The sequence below is a fragment of the Arvicanthis niloticus genome, chromosome 10 (assembly GCF_011762505.2).
Source record: "Arvicanthis niloticus isolate mArvNil1 chromosome 10, mArvNil1.pat.X, whole genome shotgun sequence".
In the NCBI taxonomy this organism is placed as follows: domain Eukaryota; kingdom Metazoa; phylum Chordata; class Mammalia; order Rodentia; family Muridae; genus Arvicanthis; species Arvicanthis niloticus.
The window spans coordinates 44,030,380-44,045,918 of NC_047667.1; the positions used below are offsets into that span (position 1 = coordinate 44,030,380).

Below are 15,539 nucleotides of genomic sequence, written 5' to 3' on the forward strand. Positions count from 1 at the left end.
CATGTGTAGTGTGAGAATTTCATTGAGATCCTTCATGGAGTCTAATCTCACAGAAACAGGGGCATCTGATGCCTGAATCCTCCTTAAGTGTTTGACTTGTTTATGGGACCCTCCTATACCCATCAAACCCAGCAGATCTCTCCACAGTGGCACTGTGTGTCCTGAAGACAGTTCTGCTGTTGAATGCCTGCCTGCTGTGTAAGTTGAGATTCCTGGTATCTGCCTGCCATTCTCCAATTTTAGAGATGGTAATTTTTTTCAGTGATCTCAAAAAAAAAATCTCTTACAAGGCTCAAGAACTGTATTTTCAGTTTGTTAGAATATTAACTTGCAAGGCTACCCTTATAGGGAGGCCCAAAGTCTCCCTTGTGGATTCTAATGAAGCCGGTGGCCGTATTATGTGTTGCCTTCTGTAAAGACTCATATAGCAAGAAACTGAGAGAGGCTTCCAACCAATGGCTTCTGAGCACTGAGGCTCTTATTCCAACTGAGGATCTTGTTGTAAAACTTAGAGAGGGAGTGTTAATAGTTAGGGTTTCTATTACTGCGGTGACACACCATGACCAAACAGCAGAAGAAAGGATTTATTCTGCTTACAGTTCCACATCACTGTTCATTATCAACGGAAATCAGGGCAGGGACTCAAGCAGGGCAGGAATCTGGCAGCCGGAGCTGATGCAGAGGTCATGGAGGGTGCTGCTCACTGGCTTGCTCGTCATGGCTTTCTCAGCCTGCTTTCTTATAGAACTCAGGACCTCCAGTCTGGGGATGGCACCGCCCACAATGGGCTGGGTCCTCCCACGTCAATCACTAATTTAGAAAATGCATTACAGGTTTGCCCACAGTCCAGTTTTAGGGAGGCACTTTCTTGAGGTTCCCTCCTCTCAGATGGCTCTAGCTTGTGTCAAGTTGATATAAAACTAGACGGGACAGGGAGCAAGCCATGGGAATTTGATCACTGTCTGGTGAGAAGTACAAGTCACAACTTGGGACTTGAGAATGGCAACTGGACATTGGTGACAAATGGTGACAGTGGCTGGGGACTGAGTCTTCAATCCATGGGCTCTGAGGCTATCTCCAGGTAGTGTCAGGATGGAATGGAGTCAAATGACAGCCAACACCTGCTGGAGACTTGCTTGACATGATTCAAGAGAACTACTTTGAGCAGTGAGAAACACCAGAGTGTTTTTAGGCACTCTGCTAGGTAGTACCCTAAGGGAAAATTATTTATACATTATAAATGAAAAATTAAAGCCACTTAAAAAACAGGGTACTTAGCTCAGACTTCTGTCTTCTTTAGCCACACTGTGGCTTATTCTCTTATGACATCAAGTGACTGTCACAGAGGCAGGTGGCTCCTCCAGAGGAGCAAGACCTCAGTTGACCCACGTTTTCATAGCCCTGACTCCCACGACTGCACAGGAACCACACCCGTTTTTTTACTCACATATCTTCCTGTCCATAGTAGTCACCTGAGATTTTACTCCAAGGAACTGAAGAATTACCGTGGTCCAGATGAAAACACATTGTAATCCAAAGATCCAAATTCTCACACTTAGAATATTCCTTCTTCTACCTGGGGATGGATTTTTGCAATCTCCCTAATTACTTGTCTGCTCCATTTTGTCCTCTCTTTCATTGCAGTTTCAAGAGTTCTTATAATCAAAATTGTCCAAAAGAGCAATGGCACTTTCATAATTAGCATAATAATATTGGTCAGGATAAATGAGCTTCCCACAAACAGAGAAAGAACAGAGGGGACCATTTCTCATTAATAGAAAGAGGTCCGGTGCTGTAGATTGTATCCAGAAATGCTACTTTGGTCAAAAGTAATCTGCTCTGGTTAAGACAGCAATGAAGTAGCTGAATTGTAACCGCTGCTGAGCTGGTTGCTGCATCTAGGAGACTAGGAGCGAGGGCTGTAGCTGCTAACAGTGCCCAGGAGCCACATCCAAGAAGATGCTCTGTAGAGTACTCTTCTTGCCCCAAGTCAAGCTATTCGCTAGTCAAATGAATATTCCTAGTTAAGCTCAGCAGATGTCTTGGAGTTCCGCATCTCCTCTGCAATCCTTTCCAATGTGTCCCTGCACAAATGAGCACATGACACAGTCCCTTCTTGTGTACAGCTGTTCTGTAGAGTCTAATTGAACTTGAAAATGTGCTTCTTCAAAAGATTACTTGCAACCAGTAAATACTAATTTCTCATTTGGCTTAATTGCTATTTTCCTGAACAAGGTAAACAGGTGATTTCCACTCTCATTCTCCAGCCCTCCCGCTCTGTGGGAGTTGTGGAAATGAGAGCCCGGGGAGCCTTAAGTGGAGGCAGAAGGGAGAGAGGCCTGGGAGTCATCTGCAGTCAGTGTATTCTTCTGAATGTCACAAGGGATGGTGAGTTAGAATCATATGTAAGGGTTAACTCTAGAAATCTCGGGTCTTTCAAAAGTCCTAAAGTAGCAGACATAAGAAGAGAAAACACACTGCTTCTAATTACATCTCAGGACTAACTTCAGAAAGCATCAGCTATGAGACTCCAAGTCACTGTTTAGACATATTCTGTCGGTCTCTGAGGGTTGGCACCTGTAAATGAAGGCAAAATGCCAGTCCCTATGAAAAGGGACCACTTCACCTGCTAATTTAGTACCCTGCATTCATTTAATCAACAGACACACAAGCCTATTACTGCTCAGGGACTGTGTGGCTGCTAAACACACATTACTAAGCAATGTCCCACGGTGGACTGGGTTTTTGTTGTTTGTTTCAGTTTGGTTTCTTTTGGAGACAGGCTTATCTCTTATGTAACCCAGGCTGGCCTCAAACTCACAATCATCCTACCTCAGCCCTCCTAAAGTCTGAGCATAGAGAAATAAACACCACGGCCCTCCCCGACTCCCATTGTGAAGCCTCTGATGATCTCTTCTTTCCTGCTTACCGCATGGACTGAAATCTTACCAAGCAGCATCTGGGTATGGAATGAGCAGAGAGAAAGTAAAACACACGTGAAGCTCTGAGAGCAATGGCTCAGCTTACAGGGGCTTGCTTGCGGACACCCACACTCTTGTTTTTTTGGTTTTTTTTTTTTTTTTTTTTTTTTTTTTTTTTTGTGGCTTGCAAGTTTCCTCTCTACCCCCACCTCAAATGCCTGCTTCTTAAATCTTATTTGTAATGTGGCCTGAAGTCCCCTACCTCCCTCCTCCTCAGCCTCTTTCAGATATTAGGAGAAAGATGCATCGTGGGGTGTAAGATGACGTTAAACATTCTGTTTACCCACAATTCCTTTTCTTCTCTCCCATTCAAAGTGTGAGCATTCACCCCCACTGAGTCCAAGTCTGAAATGCTCAGTTCCTGATGGTTTTCTTTTAAATAAATCATACTTGGTGAGATGTGCAGTTCTGGGAGAAACACACACACACACACACACACACACACACACACACACACACAAAGAAGAAAAGAACTCCAAGTAACTGAGGGAAGACATGTTTTATAGATTTCCTAGTGTGGGACAATGGAGTTGCCCGGGCAAGACTGGCAACGGGGGAGGGTAGTGCCTGGACACAACCCAATGTCCCCTAGAGGAAAGATGGTTCGTTAGCTTGCATTGCCCCTGGGAGGTGAACGCTGAAACCAGTGTCAGTCAGCAAAGGGGAATTTCTTCAGCCTTCTACAAACAACTGTTTCCTGACCGAGGACTCCGAGGGTGGAACATGTTTTCTCTTTGGTTAGAAAAAACAAACACAAACTTCCCCCCACGGTGCATCACAGACTCCTTTATCTGCTTCGCTCAAGGGAGAGAGAAACTGCCAACTCACTCACGGCCTTGGCCGTCTGTCACATATCCTTTCCTGGCTCAGTTTCTAGGATACCCAGCTGCCACCCTCTGGCCCTGGCATGCATCCCACCCTTACCCTCTCTTTCACAGTATGGAATTTTAAATGCAGCTGAGCCCCCTAGGACTCTATCGCTCTGGGGGGAATTAGCTTTGAATGCAATCCAGTCTCTCATATTCCCAAATCCTGGGAAGCTGCTCTTCCCAAATGCCTGGTGGAACTTTTTGTTGCTGCTTACAGGGAGTCACCCTTGTTTGTTCTTTTCTTTAGAGAATGTTGTCATCAGGCCTTGGAGTGAAAAGGGCTTAGTGCTCAGAAAGACTGACTGCTTCTCCTCCACCTCTCCTATTCTCTGGCAGAAGTTCTATTGCACCGTGTGGATGGAATATTGAGCTTTAAGGGGGTAAAATCTGCTAGCCAGGCTGCTTGGATATTCGAAATGTCACCTCTACATTTTGAAAATTTGGACCAGACTGGCATTTTTACTTAATGCTAACGGGGTAAACAGAGTGTGTTCTCAAGGGAGAAAGCAGAAGCAGAAAAGCAGGCAAGGGACAGCTGACAGTGGGCCAGGCTCTTTGTCACAGAGAACTAAGACCACTGTTGTTGGATCCAGAGATAAGTAGCCAACTGAAATTCCCTCGGTTGGATGCCAGCAACCAGCAGGGGTGGACACATACACACACACACACACACACACACACACAGAATGGGGGGAGGGACCCTAACACAGAGTAAGTGTGAGTTCTGTTCACTTAGATCGCTAGGCGAAGTAGAAGAGATACAGACTGTTACTATGTATCAACATCAGGCCCTAGCCTTGGTCCGTTATTTACCTTAATCCTGGAATCAACTTAGAAAGCTTAATGCTCTGACCACTGTTTCGCTCAGATTTCTTTCTGTTTACATTCACAGCTCTGCCTTTCTGACTCATCAGGTTCTCACATGTCTCCTTTGACCAGCCTTTCTAGAGACCCCTGTTCATTACCCCAAACTAGCCATTCTCCATTTTTATCACTTCTTTACTACTGTTACAGTCTAGATGAGTTCGTTACTCCAGTCTCACAGTCTCTTCAGCTGGGTTTTGTTGAGAATCTATCAAATCCAGAGGACATGTTTTCTTTCCTATGATGTCTATCTCCATATTCACCTGTGCTTGCATTGTTCCCTAAGTGGTATCGTCCATTGGTGGCTTGCCTGCATTTATTTTTTCAGCTGAGCATAAAAACACACATATAAATCAAAACTCTTAGAAAGAGCTGTTTAAAACTGCACAGGGACTGATGACTGCAGAGAAAGGGAGAATTAGCCTCTCCCAGGACTAACCCCCTATTGGTTATCCAATGCAAAGTCCTTGGTCCTGAAGCCGGATATACACAAACAGCAAAAAATGAAATCAGCGAGTTGTATTTATATATTTACACATGCATATATGCATGCACACTTCTCTCTCTCCTCTTCTCTCTCTCTCTCTCTCTCTCTCTCTCTCTCTCTCTCTCTCTCTCTCTCTCTGTGTGTGTGTGTGTGTGTGCGCGCGCGCGCACCAACAATTGGGAAAGAAGAGGCAATTTTAGAGTGAGTTGGAAGATATGGTAGAGTGAGTTGGAAGATATGGTAAAGTGAGTTGGAAGATATGGTAGAGTGAGGTGGAAGATATAGTAGAGTGAGGTGGAAGATATGGTAGAGTGAGGTGGAAGATGGTAGAGTGAGGTGGAAGATGGTAGAGTGAGGTGGAAGATATGGTAGAGTGAGGTGGAAGATATGGTAGAAGAATGGGGAAAGGCTGGAGGGAGGAGATGGAAGGTGGGAAGGGATGGAATTATATTTTAATTCAAAATGTATTTAAAAAATTTAAATTGACAAAAAATACACAGTGGTCCACCATCTCCCATGAGAGGACAGTCTTTATTTTCCTTTGTTTCTACTTATGTTAAGCTGTAGTACGTGTATGTATTGTATACTGAACATACCCCCTCTGTGCCACCTGCCCTCCCCTTTCTCACCTACACCCCCCTTTTAGTCACTTTGTCCTTCTGAGCAGTTTTACTTCTACTTTCATATAGGATTCTGTGTGTCTGTCGATGAAACATGATATTGTCTATCAGAGACTGGGCTTCTGCTTGGCTCCATCAATGCCCATGTCTGTTTATGTCAGTGCTACAAAGGTTTTGTCACTATGGCTCCGTGATATACCGTGAAATCAGGCGTGGTGATAGCTAGTGTTTTTACTAGGATTATTAGCTCTCCGGGGTATTTTGTGTTTTAATATTCATTTTAAGGTTTCCATCCTATTGATAGAAAGAATAGCATTCAAATTTAATTGGTATCGTAGTTTTTCACTCTGTGGGTTACTTTTGATAGGGTAACCATTTGCGCTGTATTCTATCTACCAATCCATGGGCATTAGGATGTCTGTCCATCTTCTAGTGTCTTCCTGGATTTTCTTGCCATTTTAAAGTTTTCCTGCAGAGATCACTCACTTTACTGGTTACCATTATTCGAGGGTAGCGTATATCCTCTAACAAAGTGTCAGTCAGTTCTTCACTGATCTCTTTGAGGGTTGCACATGTAAGCATTCTCAGGCCTTGGGCATTTCCTATGATTTTGTTTCTTTCTCAAAAAAACCTCACATTTGATTATCTGCAGGGTCTCACTCTGCATCCCACACTGGCCTCGAACTCATAACAGCATACGTGCTTCAGCTTCCCAGATGCTGGGGATTTCTGGCTTGTGTCACCACATCCAACTTCCCACCGAGTACCTTTATTGCTATAAGATCTCTTCATGCATTTTAGCCTTGGCTTGCAAGGTCATTGTACACAGACAATTTCCCTTGCCTTTCTTTCTCCCTGTGAGTTCATCTCCCTTTGGGTCCTATGGTTAAGCCCCTCTTTAGGTGCTGAATTCTATTTTAAGCAATGGTTGGTTACAGACTTTGCAGAGACCAGACCTACACCCTGGTCCTTGTGAGCTGCCTGACATGGGTGCTGGGAACCGTCTGGTCCTCTGGAAGAGCAGGAATCACTCTTCCTCTCAGAGCCAGCAGCCCAGGTTAGCCTCTACCCATCCCTTCTCATTGTGATTTGCTTCCTGACAGTCAAAAAGGGGCAGCTACGGCTAAGCATAAAGAGTGATTAACCCAGAGAGGCGGTGAGTTCAGACATCATGGGTAGGTTTCTGGGAAGGAGCTTCAGCTGCTGAAACGGAAGGAAACCCATCCTGGGAGAATCAGACTGAAAGTCCATAACGTTCTAGGTCTTCTCTTTCTTCTCCTTTCCCAAGTCATTTCTCCAGCACCCTATTCCCTGTTGGTGATTATCTTTAGGGACCCGCCATTGTGGCCTACCTCTTTCCTAGTCTGCCTTCTTCACAGTAAAACAGACTTGTAACCTTCTACACACTCATCCTCCCTCTCAAGGCCATCCGGGTTCAGGGAAGTGGTCAGCTGTTTCTCAACCCATCCATCAAGCCCTTACTATATGACCCTGCCTCCTGGGCCACAGTGAATGGACATAAGTGTGTGACTGGCCACAAGCTGTACCAATCTAGATCACCGTTGTCTCTAGCAGAGACTAACTTAAAGGATGACCCTGACATCCCTCCTGAGGACTTATGACCTTGGGACAGAGAGCACAGTGCCCAGGAGACTAGCAGCTTGGAGACATCATGATAGCACGTTTCTGGTCATGTTGAAGCAAATGGCTTATAAGAGAGGGGCTGGATCAGGCCTGTCAAAGCAGAACGAGGGGGAGTTGTGATGACTGTGGGGCATTTCCAATCCTTGTAGGGTGCAGCCAGCTCATCCTAGCCTAGTAACCGATGTATTCTCCTTTGAGCAAGCATAAATAAATGTAAAGCTGGCATCGACATTCACAACCAGAACACACAAGACAGAATCACTGTTACACCTCTTTTGTGTTTTTATTTTCCAAAAGAAAGTTCTGTTCCTGAATTTAAGAATGATGTTCATTTAAACAGTTCAAAAGAACACTGAAAGACTGGAGTGATGGCTCAGTGGTTAAGAACAGGCAATGCTCTTACAGAGGACCTGGGTTTGATTCCTAGTACCCACACACCAAGCAGCTCACAACTGCCAATGATTCTGCTTCCACAGAATCCTATGTCTGTGGCCTTTATGGGCATTGCCCTCGTATGCACACTCTCACACTCAGACACATTAAAAAAAAAAAAAAAGTAAAATACTTCTTTAAGGAAAAAAATGACATTGAAAAGTATAATGTATAAAGGAAAAAATATTCTTACTCTGTCAGCTAGATAGAAACACTGACATGTAATATTTTACCAGCGTTTTGTTTTGTTTTGGTCTTGTCTTGTTTTGTTTGAGACAGGGTCAAATTCTATACCACAAGCTATCCTGGAACTCACTTAGTATGCTGTCCTGGCTAGCCTCGAACTCCATTTTATGTTAGCCTAAGTGAGCTACCACACCTAGTCTGGGCATTTGTTTTATATATTAAAAAAATAGATAATTTTATAAAAGAAAAAATATGTGGAATTCTATAACATGCCATTCTTTCTGAAATATGTTTGAGGTATCTTTGTAAATATTTCCAAATGTACACTTTAAAAGCAGGTAGCTTGTCTTTACAGTATGAAAGCATGTCCATTTCCTAGTGCTCCTTCCCAGCATTTAGACTGTTCCAAGTTCTTTATTACAAAGAGCACGATACTGAATGTCTGTGTGTTCACTTTGGTGTGTTTGTTATTTTTTTAAAGTGTACTTCTCATTTTGTCATGTCTCCAAATTCCTGTTCCTGTTCCTCTTCCCTTCCCTTCCCTCCCTTCTCCTTCCTTCCTTCCTTCCTTCCTTCTTTCCTTCCCTCCCTCCCTCCTTCCTTCCTTCCTTCCTTCCTTCCTTCCTTCCACCTTTTTTTCCTCCCTCTTTTTCAATGGCTCTAGGGCTCCCTTAGAACCACAACCCCAGCCCAAATCCTCAGATTCTAACACTAACATCTGATCATTTGAGTTATGGGATTCAACTAGCCTTGGCAACTCCTTCTGGAACCAGGCTTGGAAGTAAGTTTCTTATGCTCTTTGGATTTGGTGCTTCTGCATTTATACTTTGTGAGAACCTTTGTATTAAATTTGGAGACACAGCTGTGGATAAGGTCTGAGCTGTGCCCTTTGTGGGGGAAGGGGAAGCTGGCATCTGCTGAACCCTGACCATGAGAGTGCTGAATGGGATTCTGGGGAGCCTCTTCTCCCCAGCTTTGTGTGGGTTCCAGGGATCAAACTCAGGTCACCAGGCTTGCCCAGCAAGCTCCTTTCTCCATGGAGCCATGTCATTGGTCCTGAACAAGACTCTTGTTCATTCTTCACTTAACAACAACAGCCCTGTTGGATGCTCTCTGTTGTTTCTTCAGAGAATGAGGAAAAGGAGGATCAGAAAACTGAGTATCCAGTCCAAGTAAATGCAAAACAAGGATAGAAAACAATCTGTCTGATGTCTCTCTGCCATACATAGTTGAAGGAGCGAGCCACAGAAGCACATGATAAAACCAAGTCACAGCTGCTTCAGAAAGTCAGAGCGAAGGGATGTCTTTAGGCCTCTGTGGTGCTCGGCAGGGGCAGAGTTTGAGGCAGAGATAGTTGGGTCTTTTCTCTGCAGTGGGCAGCTGCTCACCTGTCTAGGTTAAGAGGGTAAAACCAACCCTAAATGATTGCCCTGTGCACTGCCTACAGAAGACCCTGGGGAACCTGGGAGCTGGCTTAAGATCAGGAGACTGTTCCTAAAGAGCTACTGGGAACTTGAAACCAGCGGGTGAAGACAGGATTCCTGGATTAAAATAGCAGCTGGGGAAGAGGCAGAAATTTATAAAAGTGCCTGGAAACACTAAGGGTGAGCAGGCTACCTTAGTCTTTCAGTGCTGAAACCTTGTAAAAGGAGGTCTAATTGGCTCACTGTTTTGGAGGCTGAAAGTCCAAGATCAGGCAGCAGATATGTTTGGCCTCTGGTAAGGGCCCCTTGATGACATCATATCATGGTAGGTGTGAGAGTGCAACCGAAAATGAGAGAATGCAGGACCAGATAGGATGCTAGAGACAATACAGAGTGGCCAGTCTTGCTCTTGTACACCACACTGCTCTTATAAGAACCCTCTCTTCTGAGTGTAGCACCTCCAAATAACCCAAATATCCCCCATTAGACCTTACTTCTTAATGGTTCCAGTGCTTGGAGTCCAAGATTCTAATACATGACTTAACTAGAAAACCTTCAAACATTTTACAAACTGTAATGGGTATTTTAGGGGTTATGGTATCAGAGATGACAACCTATATGTCCTTGCACCATGGAAAATTGATGTGTTAGAGTAACTCTTAGAATAAACATAAATCTCACTGAAGGCCAGGCCTAGAGGAACTTGGAAGTACTGACACCAGGCATGGGGGCTGCAGAACTTGGTTAAGTTTGGGCAGGTTATGAACCAAAACTTTAGATCTATCTGAGAAAGATCCACAGAGTTGACCAGACAGCACTCTGTAATGTCAGTCCATGAATCCTTCAATCAAACAGAGAGTGGTTTCTCTTCCCTCTCATATTAGTCCATTTTGTGTTCCTTTAAAGAGATGCTGGGGGCTCATTAACTTAACAGATAAATAATCTTATTGGGTTCATGATTCTGGTGGCTGAAAGGTCCAAGCAGCACCATACTGGTGTTCTGTCATGTGCAGATTCAGCACAACTCAACATAGGAAAGGAAATTAAAAGAAAAGCATTGTATGTAGTGGTGTCAACAACGTGACATACATAACCTCAGTGAGCAACATTCTGTTGGCCCAAGAACTAGCCCACTCCTTACGAGCAATGGCTTCTGCCCTAGGACACTGCTCCAGGACTTAACTACTTTCCAATAACCTTGCCCCTTAAAGGCTCTACGACCCCTGTGATGTTCAATCTTCATTGTTGGCTTGACAGACTTTGGAATCACCAAGAAGACATACATACTGGTAGGAGTGAGAGATTTTCCAGAGATGTTCAACCAAGGGGGAAAAAAACCACCCCAACAGTGAACAGCACCGTCCTGTAGGAGTAAATGGGGATGCCAGTCTTAGTATTCCTCCTTCTCTGTTTTCTAACAGCAGACACAATGTGATGAGCCGCCTCACTCCATGGCCACCATGCCTTTCCTGCCAGGATCTATTTGTATCCTCAAGTCATGAGCCAAAATAAACCTTTCCTTCCTTAAGTGGCTTTTGTTCTGTATTTTGTCACAGCAACCGAACAAAGTAACTAATCCAGCCTCCGAATCCAGAAACATGGTGGGGCAAACTTTGTAACACATACCTTTGGGGGGTACACAAGCTGGGACATGCTAGGCGCTCTCCTGGAACTGACTGAGCTGCCAGGGCTGGAGTCTCCTCCCCTCTTTGCCTTGTATTCAGTCCAAATGAGGCTCCCTGTGTGGTGACTGAAGGCTGCAAAGATTGTGGCAAAGGTCAGTGAGTTTTCAATTTAAACTCCCCGATGATTAAACAAAATCCTATGTACACTGAAACGTCTCATACACAAAAATCTTATATACATCAAAACTTCTCATAGACAAAACATATAAAATTCTAGCTCCTCTGATCCAAGTTGGGGCCAGAGAAGCCGGCATCCCTTTCCTCTTTGAGGACCTCCTGTTAAGTACATAGTTAAAAATCCCCGGCATAGCTAGAAGAAAAACCCTGTTAAATTATTTAAAGCCAGAGCACCCAGTCTCTAACCCTAGCTCGGCCCCTTGGAAAAAGGTAGGCTTTTGAGAAGCCGTGTTAACGTCTAATCTGTTGCCTTTTCATCTGTGAAATGAAGATCTTAATTCTTGTCTAGTAAATACATTATTGTGAGTGTGAGAGGCAGCAATGTGAGGGAAGGTAGCACCACAATGCCATATAAGTGGGAACTGTCCTTTTCCCCGGCATCTCCAGCATGACATCTCCTCATCCATGGTGTAGGGTACAAAATCGTATGTTTTGAAACTCAAACAGCTGATCTACTTGCTTTGATGGTTTGCAAGAAGAAATCGATATTCTTTTTAATTTTTTGTTTTATGAGATGCGGTCTTATATAGAGCCTAGGTTGGCCTCAAACTCACTGTGTAGCCAATGATCACCCTTCTGCTTCTACCTCCCTCGTGCTAGGACTAACAGCATGAGCCACCACCCTGTCCATAATGCACTTTCCATACTGACTGTTTTTATGCCATGCTGGGACTTGGAGCCACAAGCAAAGCAAGCACTCTCTGAACGGAGCCACATCCCCAGCCCTGGAAATGGTCATCTCAAAGGCGTATTTTCTTTTCCATCTCAACAGAGAAGAATAAGCATCTCCTCCACTTCTTCAAACACACTGCACACTGTGGAAATGCCACTCTGTTCTCTAGGTGGTGCCTGGGGAACTGTAGTTGTTCTGCTGATCAACACTTGATGCCATCCATGCGTTACATGTAGAAGAAACAGCCTGAGACTGTGACAACACGTTTGCTCCAGTACCTTCCTCTAGAGGCCCCATCAGCAAAGCCAGAAGGCTCCTTAGGGATGGTCAGTGTGGAAGGTGCCCTATAGATCGGGTTTGACATAGAGCTCCATGTCCATCTCTCAAGGAGATGGCTGCTGAGATTGTGCTGTTGATCTGGAGGGTGGTTTAGCAAATTCTTGTGCTCTAGGATCCAAACTCAGGGTGGGTTATGGAACTGTCAAAAATGGTTCAAGTTGTGTCTCCATGTTCCCAGACAGATGCCTGCGGTATATAAAACAATATAGTGATATATATATATATATGGTATTAAGTCAGAGGCACAATTTGAATTGAACTGATGTTCTGTGATTTCTAGCAGAAGGATTCCAGGCACACGAATCAGCATCTCTTCTTTCAGAGAAAGTGGGCCTCTCGAGGGGCCAAGGACTTGACTGAGCCCTATGGTTAGGGTAGAAACTGAGTTTCTAGTGGGGGGGGGGGAGGGGGCAGTAACTCCACACAGCACCCAGGTCAATAGAACTTATCTCGGGGCTTCCTCCTTCTCCACCCATTCTGGCATTCCCCCATTCCCAGGCCACTTTTTAGTGGACCATTGAGATTCTAGAACTATGCAGCTCACGGTGATGAGGCTTAGCATCTTGTTTTGACAGTGCAGTGAGGAGAAAGAACAAAGGAGGTGGGAAGCAGAGAGCAACAAGTCTGGACCTAATGTTCCTGGCAGCTAGGCCCACCTTTGTTGCCAGAGGGGCACTTGGGGCTTTACTGCTTGGCCTCTTCCCATGGCTCAGATTTGTTCCTTGATGTTCCTCTAAAGCGCTGTAATTCCTCTGGCCCAGACATCAAGACTCTGGAGGTCTTCCAGGGAGTGATGTGGAAGAGATGCTTCTTTGCTTCTTGTATGGTCTCTGTGCCTGCACCCCAACCTCTTTAAATCTTCATGGTGCCAGAGAGATCCACACTTAGCCTGGTGCTCCTAGACATCCCCATGGCAGGGCTTGCTCTCCTCCAATGAACGAGCCCCAGTGCAGCATCCTGGGGCTGGCTTCACATGCTTTCAAATTGAAGACCAATAATAGGCATAAGATGTGTTTCATGGCCCCGTGTATAGCATTTAATTCTGGTCCCTGGCTATGCACCAGCAAGAGGTCAGTGGGTGGAATAATTGAAATCTCATGATGGTTGGTTTTAACTTCCTTCCCCACCAGATCTTTTACTAGAATGTTCCCTCCCCCATTTTTCTGCTTCCATTTGCCTTGCTCAACCTCTGTTTACAGAACTAATGAGCCATGACAAGAACAAAAGGCTAGCAGTCAGGAGGGTGGGGGATAAGGGGCAAACAAGGTTCCTAACCTGACTCTATCCCACCCCACAGGGCCACAGAAAACCTCCCAAACCTCTACTTTGCTCCAAACTGCAACCCTTGTGAGCCCCCTCCAGGTTGTGGGGCCCACCCACTGGGGGCAGAATGAAGAACAGCTTTGCCTGTGGGGTGGGAGGGTATGAGGGAGTTGGTTGCTAAGGGAACCAAGAGTTTAAGAGTCTGAAAGGTTTTCAGCCCCAGAACTGGCCAGAACAAGCTTTCAAATACCCACAGGTGCAAGATGAACCCAGGCAGCCTCATGGTTTTGCATGTGCTAAAGTTAGGCTCTGGCCAGATTGAAAGTGTAGAGGCCATGATCAGCTGTTTCCTCCACACAGGCTGGCAGAAACTTGCCTCATGCTAGAGCAGGGTGAAGCCTGGATTGGCCTTTGCTTGGATAATCGGTTCAGCTCCAGAGTATGGCTGTATGCTAAGGCTGGAGAATAGCACGGCTATTTATTCTCTTCATCCAACCAAATCTGAACACCACGGGTTTCAAGTGTGGATCTGAGGGTTTGCCGAGGCTCACCTGCTCACTTTTAGGGGTGGGGAATGAGGTGGGGCAGGTCTCACTGTGTAGCCCAGGCTGACCTTAAATTCATGGCAAGCCTCTTGCTGGGATTATAGGCACAAGTCACCACACTTGGTTTGGCTTACCCAATTGTCTTAGTGTTAGGATGTGATCGACTTCATTGTTCTACCCTAGGCCTAGCACATCTCCAGGACCCGGTTAGTGCCAGCCCAGCCTGGTTATCCCATTACCTGGTATTCTACAGGCTTACCAGCCACACTTAGGACGCTTCCTGTCCTGACCCAGCTTCTCACGGGCAGGCTTCCTTCCGTCCTATTTTCTTCCTCAGTCCCACTTTGAGCTCTCACTCCAGGGAGTTGCTCTATGCCATACACTTGCTCCCATAACTTCATGCAGTCCTCCATGGTGTTATAGACCCCAGAAGCTGGAGGAGGAAGCTGCCTCACGGACTGAGGATGTTGGCTGGGTGTTACCAACCAGAGGTCTGAAGGGAGAGGAGGTTGGCAGCTGTGTGTGCTGAGTAGTGCTGCACCTCAGTCTTTCCGCCCCAGCAGCTCCCATCTCTTTGTGCAGGTGGACTCTTAGTAGCCCCCAAAAGTCCAGGCTAATAAACAGGGGCCCTGTTACACTCTAGATCTGTGTAGCTCTAAAGGCATAGAACTGTCTTCTTTCTCCTCCCCCTCCCCCTCCCCTCCCCTTCCTCTTCCTCTTCCTCCTCCTCATCTTTCTCCTCCTTCTCCTCCTTCTTCTTCCACACAGAATTCAAGACCTGTACTATGGAGGAGGCCTGGGCACATGGTCTTAAGATGTCAAGTGCCAGATGCTGTCCATCTTTCAGGGTGGATAAAATCACATCCAGAAAAATCTCCATGACTGTGGGAGGTGATGAGGGGTAGGGAGTGGTACACAGATTTCTGACTCCAGGGACCTTCACCCCAGGCAGCTCTCCCTGACCCACTGAGTAAGAGTATACTTTTTGTTGTTGTTGTTGAGGAGGAAGAAGAGGAGGAGGAGGAAGAGGAGGAGGAAGAAGAGGAGATGGAGGGCTGTTCTATTGAAGAAGCCATGGAGTCTAATGCTTCAAAGACAGAGGAAAGCTGCTGATGGCTGGGTTCTGGTGAAGGAGAGGAGGAGCAGGAGAACACGGGATGTGTAGGAAGTCACTGTTCACAATGCTACTCGAGCCATTTTTGCCATCATCAGCATCGGAGGTGTTCTACCTAAAGAGCAAGCCACTGTCCTGGGTCAGCTGGTGGGTCTGTTCATGATGAGATAAGACTGGGGCTGTTCTCAAAGACTTACACATCTGATGGAGATGCAGTTAGACGCAAGAACAGACTG

The 15,539-nt window shown here is 45.6% G+C and overlaps 1 long non-coding RNA gene across 1 annotated transcript in view; it reads right to left on the reverse strand.

Moving 5' to 3' along the window:
• The window catches only part of LOC143443703 (uncharacterized), a 57,939-nt gene extending 45,167 nt beyond the window's left edge, over positions 1–12,772 (reverse strand). Inside the window, exon 1 of the long non-coding RNA XR_013112891.1 lies at positions 11,134–12,772. This is a non-coding gene — a long non-coding RNA (uncharacterized LOC143443703). The remainder of the gene's footprint in view (positions 1–11,133) is intronic.
• Between the last annotated feature and the right edge of the window lie 2,767 nt (positions 12,773–15,539).